The sequence below is a fragment of the Lagopus muta genome, chromosome 20 (genome assembly GCF_023343835.1).
Source record: "Lagopus muta isolate bLagMut1 chromosome 20, bLagMut1 primary, whole genome shotgun sequence".
NCBI classification, from domain to species: Eukaryota; Metazoa; Chordata; class Aves; order Galliformes; family Phasianidae; genus Lagopus; species Lagopus muta.
In genome coordinates this window covers 6,040,152-6,057,043 of record NC_064452.1, presented here as the reverse complement: position 1 = coordinate 6,057,043, position 16,892 = coordinate 6,040,152, and the positions used below count along the sequence as shown (strand labels likewise).

The following is a 16,892-nucleotide window of genomic DNA, read 5'->3' as shown; positions in this document are numbered from 1 at the left end:
TTTCTTAGTCTTTTTTTTTTCTTTTGCTAAAAGTGCTGAATTGTTAGTCCTCCACAAAGCCCCTCTGGCCTGTCTGAACAATCTCACCAAATACGTGATTTAATAATCGAGTGAATGAAGCCAGACTTGGTTAACTGTCTGGTGGACAGCTGAAACCTAACAAGCAACAGATGCATCTGAGGAGAACACAGCAGTAAATCCGATTATGAGACAGGAGATGCACAGATACCATCTCACTTTTCCAGAGCTGCAGTGGTCTTTTTTTAAATTTTAAATCCAAATGGTGTATTTGGTAATGATACCACCAGAAAATGAAACTTCAGTGAAGTAGAATAAACATTATCCTTTTTTTTCCCAAGAGTAGAATTGTATGGAACTCCAAATTTTTGCTGACTATATTCATTTTTCTGGGACTTCCTAATGATACAAACTCAATATAGCTCTAGGATGTGTAGTATCCCTTAAAACCTCACTATTCCTAATCTAACTGTTGAACAATAAATTGGGAAAGCTTGAGACACCCTGAAAACCTTTCTTAATCCACTAAGAATGACTTTTTCATATGTGTTAAGCTGATTCCTAACCTGTTTTACAGAGCTTTTTGCCTTAGCTCTGTAAAGAGCGTGAAGAGAGTGTAAAGGCTGGATGTTGTGTTGAGGGACACAGTTTAGTGGGAGCTACTGGGAATAGGTGAACGGTTGGACTGGATGATCTTGAAGGTCTTTTCCAACCTTGGTGATTCTATGATTCTATGATTCTATGATTCTAAGATATTTAGGATCACTGAGCACAGAATATTAGGAAAGTGCAAGTACCACTCTGAACGTGGAAAGGAGCATAAGCAATTGTTTTGCAGAAGCATGAACATCTGAGCCCTGTTTTAGCACCGTAGGTAATTACTGTTCAGTGAATATCGTATTGACTTCTGTGGCAATACCAAGCCTGAAAGATTTGAAGTTATCTTAAGTCCTTGGCCCAAATTGGGCTAATTGGCCCTTTGGGAGGGCAGGGGGGAAATCTCAGCAAAAAGTACTTTAGTAACTAACCCATAACTATCCCATCCAGAGAGAACTGCCCTGCAGAGGATGTCTCACAGGCTTTTCTAAGGTACTGAAATATTCTGTTGAATGCAATATCCAAACTTTAGTCATTCACGCTTCAATATTATCTAGACAAGCCCTTTATTTCCTATGGTGGCTGCAGACATACCCTCAAAGAGAAGTGTTTACATATCAAATATCAGGTTTCAAAGTTCTCCAGTACATTAATTGCCTGTGCGATGGAGAAAATCATGGCAAAAAAGTTCTTTAAAAATTAGGAAATTGTGCTTAATTCACTTTTGCAGAACTTAGGAACGGCTGGAGTATCTATTTTACATACACAATCATGTCATGAACACACAGTTAAGGATATAAACTGAGCACGGACAGCTTGTGTGCAGGAGAGAGCTTTTCAGAAATGAATGACTGAACTAAATGGAACCTGTCTGCAGGTTCAGCCACGGTCAGTCCTACCAACTTGTCATCATCTAGGTGATGGAACGTCAGCATTTCCTAACACGTACATCCTTCCTGCTTCCTAGCATGTCTTCTCCCTTCCAGCACGTCCAGTGTATAGGACAGATCACCCAGACCTGGACCTTCATCTCAAGCTACATTCAAACTTTGAAAAGAACTGAATCACCAGCTTCGCTGATTAAGTAAATCACAAATCACCAAGTATATGCCTGACTTGGAGCTGGTGAGCAGCAATCGGTTGTTTCAGTTCAGGATATGCCTTCATGTTCTGCTGGATCAGGGGCAGCATTCTTAGCATTGAGCCACCTTTATGATTTTGCTGCTTTCAGAGCAAGGGAGGTAATAATGACGTGGCACGAAAAGCATCCTGTAGATCATTTAGGAGTTTGTAATAGCCACGGAGACTCCAGTGCAAATAAACTATCTGATGATACTGATTTGGTTTCTGCTGAGTAGGACCTTAATAGTGTGAGGCTGAGATAACCAGCTCAGCCCCAACGGAGAGCTTGGCTCTACATTTGTCCCACTTTGCTCATATTCATTTCGCACAGAAAAAACAGCTTAGCAGTTTTGCCTGCTTTACAGCCAGCAACACAGTGACAGAAAGCTGTAATAAATGGCAGGGAGAATGTGGCTTCCAGCATCTAAACCTCTGAAAAAAAAATACGTTTCATTTAGAGCTCTAAGGAAGGACTCTGTAAGTACAATGCTGGCTTTTTCTCTTTGCCATGGCCTGCAATTCTTTTGCCAGGACTGGCTTCTCTTTCTGCCTTAACAAATCATCACAATTTGGGCAAGTACTCCATTGAATGCCAATGCTGTGCTACCAATAATTCACCAGAATTGAGAAATTGTGCTTTCAGTCTGCACAGCTAAATTATCTCCTGCGTGCCTGGATCTGTTCAGGTCTGGATTACGTACTGGAGGCTCCATCCTACCCTGATACTGGGCACCATCTCTAGACTATGAGCACTCCCAAGGATTTCAAAGTTAAGATAGCAAGAGAATATTTCAGGTTCAACTGGGGACACTGTGCTCTGCATCTTGGAAAAGAACTGGGGATTTGTATTACTGCTGTAAATCAGAAAGCAAAAGGAGTTGTTCACAACTTATTGTATTTTTAAGGCTTGCGTGCAATTTTGTGATTTCTGATAAGTCAGCAACAAAGAGCACCTTCTGCAAGATGCTGCACCAACGCAGATTGTAAAGGGTCCCTATTTAAGCAGTTGGTAAGATTAATGTAAAACAAGGTGCGATAGCTGCAGAAAGATGGACGTGAGCACAAAACGAAAATGAGGGAGCAGCCTGTGACTGTAGTGATGCCTTCTTCTAGGAATCTTTTTTTGGGTGAGCGGTAGCTAAAGCAAGGAGATGTTGCATAAAGCTGCAATGAAATTGGTCATATTAGCCTTCGTGCTTAGACCGAAACTTGTATTAACCTGGCAAATAATACAAACGCTGTTGGTAAGCCCGTTCTTGTAGCATTTCTGACCCACTTCAGACTCCTTTTGGTAATGTGGGCAAGGACCTTTGTTCCCATGGCAGCCCATAATTTCCTGACTGAAACAGTTCAGCTGAGCTCTGAATGACACAGTCAGGCATTTGGATGCTTATCTTGCTTCCAAGTGTTCTGAGGTTCCTCATTTCTCACTTATTGCACAATGCCCCAATCTCACTGGGAAGGTGAGAACTGGATCAGAAAGAAATATAATTGCTTTTTTTTTATTAGCTTATGATACAGTCCCGCCCTTCTGTGTTGCCAGCTTACCCAGTTATTCACAAATGATGATATACATACAGGGAATTATATAATTATCAGCCTATAATTACAGGTATATAGATATATGCATCCCCCCTGAAGGAGAGCTGGGCTTGGCACATACCTGCTTGCACCTCTGGGTCTTTAGGGGATTCGTGCCCATTTTAAGTAGAAGATTATTTATTTATCAAATGCTTGAGACATTTTATGAAAAAGGAACCCCAAAGAATCCTTTGATTCTGTTTAATAATGTTCATAAAGTATGTAACTGAACAAATCCAGGCATGCAGGAGCAAACTCACTTGTGCAGAGTGAAAGCAAGGAAGTTTCTCAATAGTAGTAAATTATCGGTAGCACAGCATTGGCAGTCAATGAAGAGTTTGCAGGAGCCATGCTGATTTGTTGAGGGAAGAGAAGATGCCAGTGTTGGCACTGTGATCAGAAGCTGATGTTGAGAAAGAGGAGTCGGCGCAGTATTTCTATAGACACCTTTTCTGAAAGCATTAGACAAGAATTAGTTTATCTTATGATGATGCTTTAATGCTGTAACCGTAGATAAACCCTACTGCCTTCCCACTATGTTTCAATGCCTCATTTTGTCATTGGGGCAGATAGTGATTCTCAGCTGATATAAATCAGCAAAGCTCCACTGATTTTTAACAAAGCTGTGCCAGCTTTGCGAGCTGAGGGTCTGCCTAGATGTTTCTCTGCTTGTAAAGCAAAGAATCCAGCAGGCAAAGCTGATGTAGGTTGGATATTTTTCTTGGCTTGTTTTTCTTTGTTCTGTCTTTCAAACGCTGCTCTCATTCATAACCGCTTGGATGCTTTCAAGCCAGCATACGAGACTTATGGAGCCCGAGCTGGCTCCTACAACGGTGCAAATCTAGGGTAGCTCAATTTAAATCAAAAGCTTCACTCAGAGGCATTGCAAAGCAGCTAAAGCAGCGTACTCGTGCGCTGCAACTGGTCTGTAAATCTCATCAGGTGCCCAGTATCTTTTCAAGAGTTTATTAGCAAACAAACAAAAAGAATCATCGTGGCTGAGCAGAGCTGATTCCAATCCCTGAAAAACAGACTGAGCCTCTGCCAGAAATCAGCGGTAGACACTTGCTAATTACAGTTTGTGGCCAGCTTACAAAGTTCAGGAAAGGAGAAAACTAACCCATTCAGATCCTCTTTCCCAGTCTGATGACATCATTCACATCATTATGTTGTGATATGCCAGATGGGAAAACTTGAGGTGGGGATGAAGTGAAAACCTGGTTACACCTTCTCTGCGGGCTATTTGCCTCTCCATCATTTTACAACATCACAGAGAGTCTCAGACAGTTTCACTCTGCATCCCCAGCTGGTTTGGACCAAACAGATAAATGCTGAACCATTAAGAGTCAATACACTTCTGCCGATGTGGCAGGTTATGCTGTATGCAGCTAACTGTAGTTTACTTAATTAATTTAAGCTCACTTGTATATTTAAATAGAAAGTGAAGGTAATAGCATAAACTCTGTAATTTCTATTCCCTAGGAAAAAAAAAGAAAAAAAAGAAAAAAAAGAAAAAAAAAAGCAGCCCTGCATCGAAAGCTTATTGAAACTGAAACATATGTATTAACATATGGCAGAATTTCACTTACTGTATGTTTTAGTGCAGAGCTGATGAGGAAGGCATCTGTGCTGAGAGCGTCTGAATGGAGGCTCAGATAATGAGCAGAGCTCAAAAAATACACTCTGAAAGGTTGGGATGTGTCAAAGTGCCCTGCAGTTGATTTGTGTTAGAGCCAAAAGAATGTACTTAAGCTTCCATGCGGGAGCATTGCTGTGCTTTGCTTTTTGCGTGGAGACCCATCTGAGTCTTCGTGTGCTACTTTGGGTACTGCTTCGAGTCACAGAACCATTAAGGTTGGAAAGACCACTCAGATCATCTGGTCCAACCATCAGCCCGTGGCCTGGAGAGAAATGCTCTCGAAAAAAGTATTTTCACACCAGAAATGCTTTCACAACATCTGCCAGGAGTTTAGGGAAGTGTACTTTCAGTATCACTGTTTAACAAAAATATTATTAGAGAAGATCTTAAACATCAAGCCCAAACCTGGGTCTCAATTTCAGATTCTCTTTCAGCAGCTCTTTGGAGCTGAGGTTGTGGTTTTGCACTTTCTGCAGACCTATGAACTGCTATATTTGTGTGCTCTCTATCTTCACGCAACAGAGAGCTTTCCCTGGAGATATTCTCATCCCGATCATATAAACTTACATAAAGGAAGGTCTTTGGGTTCCAAGATGAACCCCTGAATATTAACCATTTCTCCTGCATACTGTGCTGTGGTGTTTCAGCAAGCTGCATAAAGACTCCCAGAGGCTCTTGCTGCCAAGTACTGATATTGCTAATGGGCACTACAAAGCCACACTGTTCTGCACCTACTTACTGGAAGCAAGATATGAGGATACCAAGTGTAATTACTTTACTGCCTTAAGGATAGAAGTCTTTCTTTCTGATTTGACCACAGCTGAACATCTGCATCACTCAACCACAGTTTACCTGGCTCTCGGGAGATGCTTTCAAAGCACCCAGTAACTGCCTGGTGACCCAAAAGAAAGTTTACCACCTACTCACAAAGCCTCATTTGGAAATACTGTGCCTCTTGTAAAAGCAAGGAATCTTAATCTTCTCTAGGGCACAGGCCACAAATTAAGTGTGCAAACTGCTTGTGTACTGTTGTACAAAGAAACTGTGGCTTTCATATGAAGCTGTATTCCAGAAGTTATTCCTTCTCCATAACTACACTCCACTGAGTATACACCATTGCCTGTAGTGCACTGACTGTACTCCATCGAGTATATATATCCTTCTCCATAACCATTCTTCATAACATAACTCCAGTGAGGCTATGGAAAAGCATTTAATGCACTTACACTGCTTTTTCTGGAAGTCTGCGTGGAATTCAAGGAAGTTGGGAATACTCAGAATGAAGAGAGTGATGCAGAGAAGGCATCAAACCATGCTTCTCTTTTCTGAGAAGGTCCAAATCTGTCATATTTCTGTTATTAGCTGTACTGAGGGGCTGCACCCATGGAGTGGAATGGTTCTTGCCATCACGAGATTTCAGTTTGAGGCCCTAGAACAGGAATATTTTTCTTATATTTATTGAACTCCACCCAGGTACAAGTTTCTCCTTGACAGGAAGGACAGGTTGTATAATTAGGGGCAAAACCAAACTAAATACAAAGGGATGTCTCAGTTCTGCAGGGTAAATGCTGACGTGTGCATGCCCTGGCTGCAGTGCAAGCCTGCTGAATCCCCTTTGGCTGCAGAAGATGGCATTACTCCCACTGCTCTGCTCAGTCTCTGTGCTGCAGCTCACCTCTCACTGTAGCAGGGAGGAGAGGAGGAACCTGATGGTGTCTTGGAGACAGAATGGAGACCAGTCATTTCTTCTCTTTGAAGATGGGTTTGTGCTGAGGGCCCAGAAGTTACACTGAAGTGGCTGATGCTACCTGGGGGATTAAGGGTAGTGGTTGGCAGCAGACAGCTGAAAGTTGGGTCGTCTTCAGCCAACGAAGGAAGATTTTCCAAAGCTTGTCTGTTAGCACCTTGAAGAAGCCCACAACTTAAATCCATAGTGACTGAGAAAAGGGCAAAAGAGACTATGTATGCATACAGTCATGCGAAAACATATTTAAATGTCGGTTCAGGTATCTAAATAACGCTGTGAATGGAGTCTTGGTGTTTTGTTCTAAGTGAGGCAGAACCGCTCGGCACGGCCTGGATGCTGAGCTTGGCTCTCCCAGGCCCCAGCCCACCATTTCAATCACAGGGCTATTAGTCTTTCTGAGTATGGATTTGTCTATCCCCTATGTCTTTTCCATCATCTCTAAACTTGAGTGACTCCTATGACTAATGTGATTGTAAGTCATAAAACATTAAGTTATGACACAATCAAATCAAAGCCAAGAAATTCATAGTTAGGGTGTAGGCTACATTCTTAACTCAAAACCAGAAAAGCAGCATTACAGGATAAACAAAAGGATGAAGTGTCAGCCCTCATTTTTCATTTTTGGACTCTTATCAGTTTGTATCAATTTAAGCCTTTTTTAAATATGTAATTTCTTTGACTTACTTTTTCCCTCTAGGAACTGAAAATTATTCTGCTTTGAGGTCTGGAACCTGCCATACAATAAACACTACTTAATTGGGACATGCTTAATAGGGATGGCCACTTTAATGGGACATCTCCTAGGGAACCTATTTATGTTAATGAGACTGAATGACAATGGCTGTTTCTTAAGTGGGGCAACAAAAGGAAAGGAACTCCACTTCACAGGGATGCACTCAACTGTTACCAGATTGTTAAGTGTTCAACCAGGTGTTAAATAGGTACCAAATTCTGAGCTTCCATATTTGAATTCAAAAAGGAGAAATTAAAATCTATCTCATGACGAAACGTGGTGTTATTTGTACAGTGCATTTAGGACAAAGAAGGGGCCAGGCTGTTCTCAGCTGTGCCAGAGATGGAGGTTCTCTTCACCAAAGAGCTGAAATAACTCTTCTCTGAGCGTGGAACTACCTGTAGATTGGATTTGTTCAGATTCATTCCAACAGCTAGAAATAGCCCCATCTATCCTAATTCTCAGCCTTACATTTTACCCCCTCCTCTCAAATCCTTCCACTTCTGTATTTAGGACAGTAAGATGGAAGCAATAAAATACAAATAGAAAAGCTTTTAAAACCTGAGTGATCCTTTCTCAGTCTTAAAACCCCCTAAGAAATGATGTCTGAAGACTTCCAGGAGCTTCCAGAAGCCTGTAAGCCGTTTGGAAGGTTATTCCCCTCATAAAGATCCTTCATGTTCTGCGGTTTCCACTGAAGATGTGTACACTTGTTTTAGGGATGAACAGGAGACCGTGCTAAGAAGTTGTCTTAAAAACAAAAATCCCATCTTAGATGGCAGCAATATGAATCTGGGGACTCTCCCATGCAAACCAAGACATCTGATTATGCCATTGTATCCTGTTTGGCAAAAGAGAGAGTGAAGGAAAGTGATAGACATGAGGGGCAGATGGAGTTTGCCTAATGTGTCTGTTCTTTTCTTCGCTGCCTTTTCAATTTAAGAATGTAGCAAAATAGCAGCTGCTCATAATTTCATGAATCAAGAAGTATGTAAATTTCAGCTACAAAATTTGTTGCATAGTTAGACACACACACAAAAAGAAGGGGAAAAAAAAAAAGGAAAAAAAATCTTGCTTGCATCTACAACTTTCTTAATCTCGCATGCAAATATAGCTTTCAGGCCTGGTTCTCCTCTTGTTCCAACCAAGGGCAGTTCAATCAGTTTTGTTACCGTCACAGATGGCAAACACTGGGATAATCCTGCTGTAAGGATGCCACTAGTCCCTTCTTCTTGCCCTGACCCTTGCCTGGAAGGGTGAGCCCAGATCCTTCCATGCCCCTGAACCAAGAGGGGTTTGTGCCTCTGCTTCCAAGCTGCAGGTGGAGATGAGGGATGGGACAGGAATGGCTCCGCAATGGGAATGGGAATGGGAATGGGAATGGGAGAGGCTGGTGATGGGAATGGCTCCACAGAAGCCATGGTGATGAACAGCTCTACCTGAGGATGCTGACGGCCTTTTTGGTTGAGACGGAACTCATGTGCCTTGTATTTCAATCCTTAGCAGCCTCCGAATGAAAGGATGGAAAAAGTGACTTGAAGTGTATCATCCAAATGTACGAAAGAAAGAGCTGGGGATCAGGGCCTCCATATACTATACAGCTGGTTCTAGTTTTCAGACAAGATTTACTAAACACATGTAAACCGTGCATATCTGTTTGAATACTTTTTGTGCAAATAACTTCCTCTGTGGTCAAGCTGTTCCTTTCAGATCCAGGCTGCAGATCTGTGCTTTCTACTCACTGCTTTTTTACCCTTGGATTTCCACCAGTATCAGTTCACACTCAGAGTACGAAACTGTGAAGAGCAGAGCTGAGTTTGGCAGCACGAGTCGGGAGAATTTACAACGCGAAACTCAGAGCAAACTCATGATAAAGGGCAGAAATCAGAGCTGGCTGAGCTCCATCCCAGTCAGTGGGCCAGATCCTGAGCAGCTATAAACAGACACAGCGCTGCGTATTTCATAGCAACTGCAGCACTCGTGTCGTTCAGCCCGACAGCCTCTTGCACGGAGGCAGAGTTTGACCGATTCTGGTGGGGTTCCTCCTGATTTATACCCCCAAGCGAGCAAGCAGAGCGCTGGTCTGTCCTCACCAATTAAAGCCGCCCCACAATTACGTCTGCTGAGTGTCACAGATTCAAACTTTAAACACAAAGCAACAGCCGAAGCTGGATATAAAGAAGCAGGAGGGCAGAGTTTTATGATCAATGTTTTATTGGAATCATATAAAAAAGCATTTCACATATTTCACGGAGGCATTTTATGTGCAAATTTAATATAAATCCTTTTCTTGTTAAACTCGTAGGCGATCTGTGCCTTTCGGTATGTAAAGCAACGTATAGGACAACTACGAACAAGTTTATTAAGGCAGCTCGGGTTCCTGTTGACATCACCAACCACACAAGTGCTTGCTCAGGGTTGGTGCGATCTTATCGGCCTCTCCTTACATTTCAGGTTACCTACTTGTTCGTTTTCCCAATATATCTTTCATTGCTACAAGAATTCAACTCATGGGCAGATCTCTAAGATAAATCTACTTGTCTGCTTTGGGAATATGGCTCTAGTTCTAATTTTGCAGACTTCGTTCAGGCAATACTCCCTTTGACTTCAGGGATTTTTGCCTGAGTAATCCTTTCAGAATTGGACTCTCCATGATTTTCATTTACTTAACAACTTGGCATTACATCTGTAAAATATTAGCCCAGTAATGTGAAATATCAAATTAGATTTATGTATTAATCTAATCTATATATGAAGCTTGATAGTCAGCCCTGTTACACCGCGTTATTGCAATTCCAGCCGTTCTATGTCGCTTCAGATTTGCACTGATGCTGCAAGAGAAATAGAAATGAGGGGGGGGCGATTATAGATGAAATTCAGCAGCTCACGTGGCATCAAATCACAGCACACCCTGAGCTGGAAGAGACCCACCGGCACCATCGAGGCCAACTCCTGGCTCATAGGACTATCTAGAAGAAAATCATACGTCTCACACAGTCCAACATTTTGTTGAAAATTTTCTAAAAATTTCAATTTCCAGAGGAAGCAGACAAACAATTTTCTATCAGTCACACGCGGAAAGCAGACAAAAACGCTAATTAGAACCAATCAGCCAAACAATAAGATATTTAAAAAGAATAAAAGGTCAAAATAAATATCTGGAGCGCAGTGCATTCTCTAGAAATCCTTGATAAAGACAAATCAGCAATTATTTCTTTTCTGTGTGACAGCTGAGGCCCGAAAAGTTAAAAAAAAAATAAAAATGACTCTTTCATACATGTTGATGAACTGCATTTATAAACACTTCACGTGATGAAATGATACGTGTTTCCTCCCGGCTGGCTGCCCTCGAACATTCTTCTCCTTGCAGTTTTTAAATGTTTTAATATAATCCTTCCATGAAAACAGGAGCCAGCAGCCGGCCCCACACAGCAGCACTCTTAGGAACGCGTTAAAGTTTTGTGTGAGCTTGGGTACTATTAAAAACTGGAGACTTGGAGACAGCCCACCAGTACACTGTTCTGATCCCTTAAACCATTTACCTCTTCTCTTTATGAATGGTTTCAATTTGTTTTACTTTTGTTGGGCCAAATCCAGCTGGTTATTTACAGAAAGAACACAACAAGATGCATTGGCCATGGTCTGCAACTAGCCTACCCCATAGAAACGCATAGCAATCCCATGGGCTCCATGGAACTCCTCTGGATTCACATCAGGCCTCCATTCAGGATCAGGCCAAGCAGTGCAAATAAGGGCCAGGGCATACACGTGGAGAACTGTGACCTGAATGAGACTGGATCTATTTATTCAAAAGCAGAGGGTAATTTAAAACTATATTTACTTTTTCTTTCTTTTTTATTCCTTTTTGGTAATCCATCACCACCCAAACACCAAATAGGAAGTGAAGCAGTGCCGAGGGAAAAACAATCAATTTCTTTTCTACATGTTACAGAACAAATACAATTCTGATCTGCTGTCTTGAGCACGTGGGTTCATTTTCAGGTGCACCGTTACCCCTTAGGGATATTCACCTTCCAAACATGGCCTTCCCACAGCACACGGGCACAGGTCTGATGCTGTGTTGCATCTCCTTTCACTTGGCTGAGTCTCATATGAGTGAGAGCGGCACAAAAACCTAAGCAGCAGCTCTGTGCTGAGACAGGAACCCCATGCACTCCCCTCAAGGAGGTTCTCCACAGCAAAATATTTACTGCACTGTGCCAGTGTATGATGAACGCTGGCAGGGTCTCTATTTCCTCCCTTTCTGCATTCATCCACAGTTACTGCTTCTCCTACCCCAGCGTTTGGATCCAACAGCCCCAAACACGCTCGTGTCTGCAGCGAATCACGGTTGTTCCGAGCAAGTCACTGCCGTGTTTCTAAGAAAAGATGCGCTTCCCCAAATGAAATCACACACGTTATTTGAAGAGAAACCACCTCAACCATCCTAAACATCCTGTGCTGCCACGAATGCAGCTCCCAGTGGGCGCTGCGGGGTTCTGTTTCGCACCGGATGAGGCTGTCTGTCTGTCTGCCTCGCTATCCGCCCATCTCCACACACACCTGTCTCTCTGGCCCCGCACAACCGTCTGCCTCCCGTCTCCCATTGCTGCGTGTTGCAACAAGGCCTGGTGTGGCTGCCCCTCCCTGAGCACCGCGGGGCTGAGCCAGCAGCGCCAGACCCGGTGCCACCCCTGGGCCATGCTCGGCAGGGCGAGCAGGAGGATGGGGAGGCAGTGCCCGGCTGGGGGGGAGCGTGGGGACCTGCCCTTCTTCCCAGTGGGAGAGGGAGCTGCCACGATTGGAAAGTGCAAGAACAACCTTTCTTCTCTCTTCTTTTCCAAGATAGCATCGGCTGTATGCTTACCTGCTTTATGGGCCCGATCTGGAAATGAATGAAAGGGAAACTGGTAGGGGAGGGAGCGCCCTCTGAGCTGCCTCAGGTACGCATCTCTCCATCGCCTGCTTGCAGCTTCCCTCTTCTGACCTCGCAGCCACCACGAGATCTGTATCTCCTGATGACCACAGGTGTTTCACAGAACGGAGAAACTGAGGGGATATTCAGTGAATGTCACGAAGAGAGCGGTGACAGTGGCTGAGCGCAGCTCCCAGCCCCAGCACTAAACCAGCGCTCCCACCATGGGGAAATGGCACAGAGTAAGGAGCATCATCAGCACAGCTCAGAAAGCAGGAAGGGATTTTGTGTATTGGTTTCAGATTTTTAATTTTAAGTAATATGGAAAATACTGACGATCCACAAGAGGAGAAACAAGAGTTGAGGAGCAGCAAGGGTTGAGGAGAAGCAAGGGTTGAATAATATAGAAAAAGATGTGCAAAAAAATGAAAGAAACTGGGAAGGAGTAAAAAATAAGTGCAAAGTTCCAGGAGTGGGGAAAAAAAGGTGGGAATTTTGCCCACCCAGAAGAGGCACCTGCAGGCTCACCCCAGCAGAATGCTGCCTCGGATATCACCCTGCGCACGGGGTGAAGCTCAACCAGGCAAGGGTAATGCCTACAATTAAAGCCAGAACAAACCACATGCTTATTGGATTCAGCGTGAAACTGTTCTTCACTGCCAGCTGCAGGGAGTAGATGATCTGATAGGTCCTTTTCTTCTCTAATTCTCTTGATTGCCTATGGGTATTGTTATTGCTTATGTTGGCCAAAACCTGACCATGTATCTGGATAGAGTGTACTGTAAGAGAGGCAGTTATTCGACAGGAATACTGCAAATGTGTCCAGTCTGTGAAGGCAGATTCCATTCACTGTGCACACCGATGTCATTTGTTCTTTTGGGGTCTTCAGTAACTTCTACCACACATGGCAAAGAATACCACTACAATGTCATCACATGCCTTTGTTGGTGTGGGTTAATCCACAAATTCTCAGTGAAGATCTGTTGTGGGTTATGCTGGATGCTTATGAATGTCTTCAGAGCTAATGAGCAAGCAACCACACTGCCCAAATTTGCTTCGCTTTTAATTGTGGCCGTTTTCCCTGCCCTCTGTAAGAACTGCTTTCTTCTCTTCCACCTACCTGTGCCTCTGTACTACTCAAAGGATTTCATGCTTAGATTACATGTGCTACCATGTACATGATTTAAGCTAAAACTTCCCCTTAGTACCAAACAATATGGGAACCCCCACCGTGATTCCAAGCATCCCGGGTGAGAAAAGGAGCCCAGCCAGGAGAGAGTGCTGTCTGCCACTGCCCTCGGCTGGGCACCCAGGGAAGGCTGTAGTGCCCTCCTCCTTCCATCTCTCTGCAGCTCAGGGGGTTCCTGAGCCTGCACAGATCACCATTGCTGGCCAAATTTTCTGCAATTTATGTGCTGCAAAACCTCCGGCTGCTACAGGATATAAATCAGTGGAGTCATTGACAATAATTGGAAAAAAAAATCCGTGATGTTAAAGGCATAATATGAATCTTGATCTTAATCTGGGCTAAATCTCCAGCAACATAAATTACCTGTCTGCTTGGCTAGCTCTGTTCTCTGCGGTCCCTATGGAGTCTGACTATGTAATGGGCACGGTGTAACACGATAGATGGAACAAGGCTTTCTGTGCTCTCAAATCCAGCTGAAGAGTGGCAGAATGATGTGTTCAGATGAGTTCCTCTCTCCTTTTCAGGTACTGGACAATTACACATGAAGCACAACAAGTCCAGTTGCCACTGATGGTCTAATGCAAGTGGCAGAGCAACTGTGCTAGTTAAATCTCTGTATTAGTGACATCTTACAGCACAGTGGCATTAGTAAGAAATGAATTTTAATTAAATACCTGTACCTAAAATCAGAGAATCACAGAATGGTTTGAGTTGGAAGGGACCCCCAGAAGCCATCTGGTCCCACTGCCTGCAGAGCACAGGGACACCCACAGCTCCACCAGTGCTCACAGCCCTCCAGCCTGACCCTGGGGGTCTGCAGGGATGGGGCCACCACTCTGAGCAGCCTGTGCAGTGCCTTTCCACTCTAACGGTAAAAAAAACTTCCTTATATCCAATGTCAATCCCCTTCTGTAGATTGGTAAGGGTGTCTGTGTGGCTACACCTGGAAGGACAAAGAAATCTGTGTAACACACCTACAACTTCAGTGTTACAGTTGCCATCATTTTAGATTTAAACTTCAAGTGCACAGCGCTTACTTTTGCAGCACTCTGTTAATGCGCGTTGAGAGAAGTTAGCATTTACACAGATCAGATCTAACCTTAAGGAAGCCTGCCTCAAACGAGCACACAGAACTGATTTCTGAAAACATCATAATCCGAGGAAACTTTATCCCCGCCGGCTGCTTGCCGGGGCGCGCCGACAGCCCGGCTCCTTCCTCCCTCTTGGCCAGGTACGATCCAGCAGAAGCGCGGCGCAGATCAGCTCCGCAGAGCTCTGTGCCCTGCAGGACGGCGAGGAATGCAGCTCTTCCAGAAAGCAGAGCTGTCAGGAGAGACCTCCTTGGTGAGCGGCAGGCAGGCACTGATCCTGCACTGCAGCCACCAGGAGCAGTGGGTGCCCAGCAGCTGCCTGCCGGCCCTCTGCTCCCAGCGCGTCCTCAATTCGGCCACACCGTGTGCTCCTCTTCACCACCGCGCTGCTGAAACAGGTCGGGATCCGGCACAGAGCTGCTCTGTCAGATTGGCAATAAGGCGACAAGATGGAAAAAAAAGAAAGAAAGAAAAAAAAAAAAGGCTGCAATAATGTTAAAAATATCGTAAAATGTTATTTATACCAGGATACATTTGTTACCCCATGTGACAATCATTCATTTTTCTTGACAGATATAAACCTCTGCTTAACACATTAGTATCATAAATATTATCAGATATAACGCTGTAATTTAATACCTACCAAATGCATTTTAAAATATTACTCAATTTAAAACTTTGGATTTTAACCAGATGTGTTTCCAGAAAATGATTCGGGTCAGATGCTTTTTTCTTTCCCTTTCTCTGTGCGTGCGCGTTCAAAGCGGAGCATTGCTCTGTGATTTATTGCACCACGACTGCGTGCCCCCAACCCACAGCAGCACCGCGATGCTTCATCCTTGAGGCACACACACCTGCAGTCCAAACTAACAAGAGAAAACATCTACATGGCACGGCAGGAGCCTTTGAAATGTCTCTTTGCAGTTGCCTGGACACAGAACAGACTGGTAGAACAGGGAGGCAGCGGAGAAAGGGTGAAGGCAGCAACTCCGGCCTCTTTCATCTAGAAAGGGGGGACCATGGAGAGATTAGAGGAGAGGATTTTGATTAGATCACTGGAATGTGAAATGATGCTTCCCAGGATTAAAATCCTATTTTAGTGCTACCAAACCGGTTACGTCGTTAGCCGGGCTCCGGAGGGCTGCGCAGCTCCGTCCTTGCAGACATCCGTCAGGCTGTGCCATGGGGCCCCCGAGCCTCTGTGCCCCCCACACCACAGAACCCAGCCATTGAGGAGCCAGCAGCCCTACAAGCTCAGGGCTTCGGGGTTCCCTCTCCGGGCATCAGCCGCACGTGCCTGGTGCTGCCGGCTGTGAGCTCGGCGGGCGCAGGCCTGGCGCGTCCCCACCCAGTGCCATTGGTCACAGCCACGACGCGGCCAGCCAACAATTTGAAGGTCTGTAGTTGCCGGGTTGATCATTACGTGCGACTCATTAACATAAAACCCGCCATCGCGATTAGTATCTTTGTGAGCAGCAGCCTCGGCAAAAAGTGGAAATGGAGGCAGAAACGGCGGTGCTGCTCCGAAGGACGGCGTTGGGAAATCAGCAGCAGCGACTGCTCTGCGCTGTCTGTAACTTCTCCAGTGACACAGAGCCATTTTCCAGCCGTCCGTCCACCGACCGGAGTGAGCACCACATCCACTTGATGATCAGATCCAATTTGAGGAAAAATCTACGCTCACTCACTCACCCAGAGGAAGACGTGTTTATTTTCCCCTTGTGTACAAAGTGCACAACAGTGTTGGGAGCACAGAGTGGGGCTGACCTGGGGCAGGGGGTGGGAAGCACAATGTAGGGGACGGAGAGTATAGGGCGAGGGATAGGAGCACAGAGTAGGGGATGGGAGCACCGGGCAGAGGACGGGAGCCCCTATAGGGGATGGGAGCACACTATAGGGGACTGTAGCACCGTGAAGGGCTGTCCTGGGGGGACAGGTACAGCTCTGCTGGTTCCTTGCCAGGAAATGGGGTTTTGGGGGCTGCTGTATTTGCGGGCTGTGCACGCAGTTTGTTTTGGGGAACAGATGTGCCTGGCAAAGCGCTCCCTGCTTTTCAGGAAAGGAGCAAGGAAAATGTTTGTATTTGTAGGACACGTTATCTTTCAGCACCAAATAACTTCTCTCACCTTTTTAAATCCCCTTTTCTATGGATATGCCGCATTTCCCGGCCCTCCCCGAGCAGCGCTCTGCGGCAGCGAACCCCGAGCGCCCACATTTCCCCGACTCCCCTTCCAGCACAGATCCTTGCCCCCCCCTCCCA

At 44.8% G+C, this 16,892-nt stretch overlaps 1 long non-coding RNA gene across 3 annotated transcripts in view; it reads left to right on the top strand.

Annotated features, from left to right (window-relative positions):
- LOC125702870 (uncharacterized) overlaps window positions 1–16,846 on the top strand; it is an 88,195-nt gene extending 71,349 nt beyond the window's left edge. For all 3 annotated transcript variants that reach the window (XR_007380720.1, XR_007380718.1, XR_007380719.1), the window contains one exon: window positions 11,718–16,846. This is a non-coding gene — a long non-coding RNA (uncharacterized LOC125702870). The remainder of the gene's footprint in view (window positions 1–11,717) is intronic.
- Window positions 16,847–16,892: the final 46 nt, after the last annotated feature.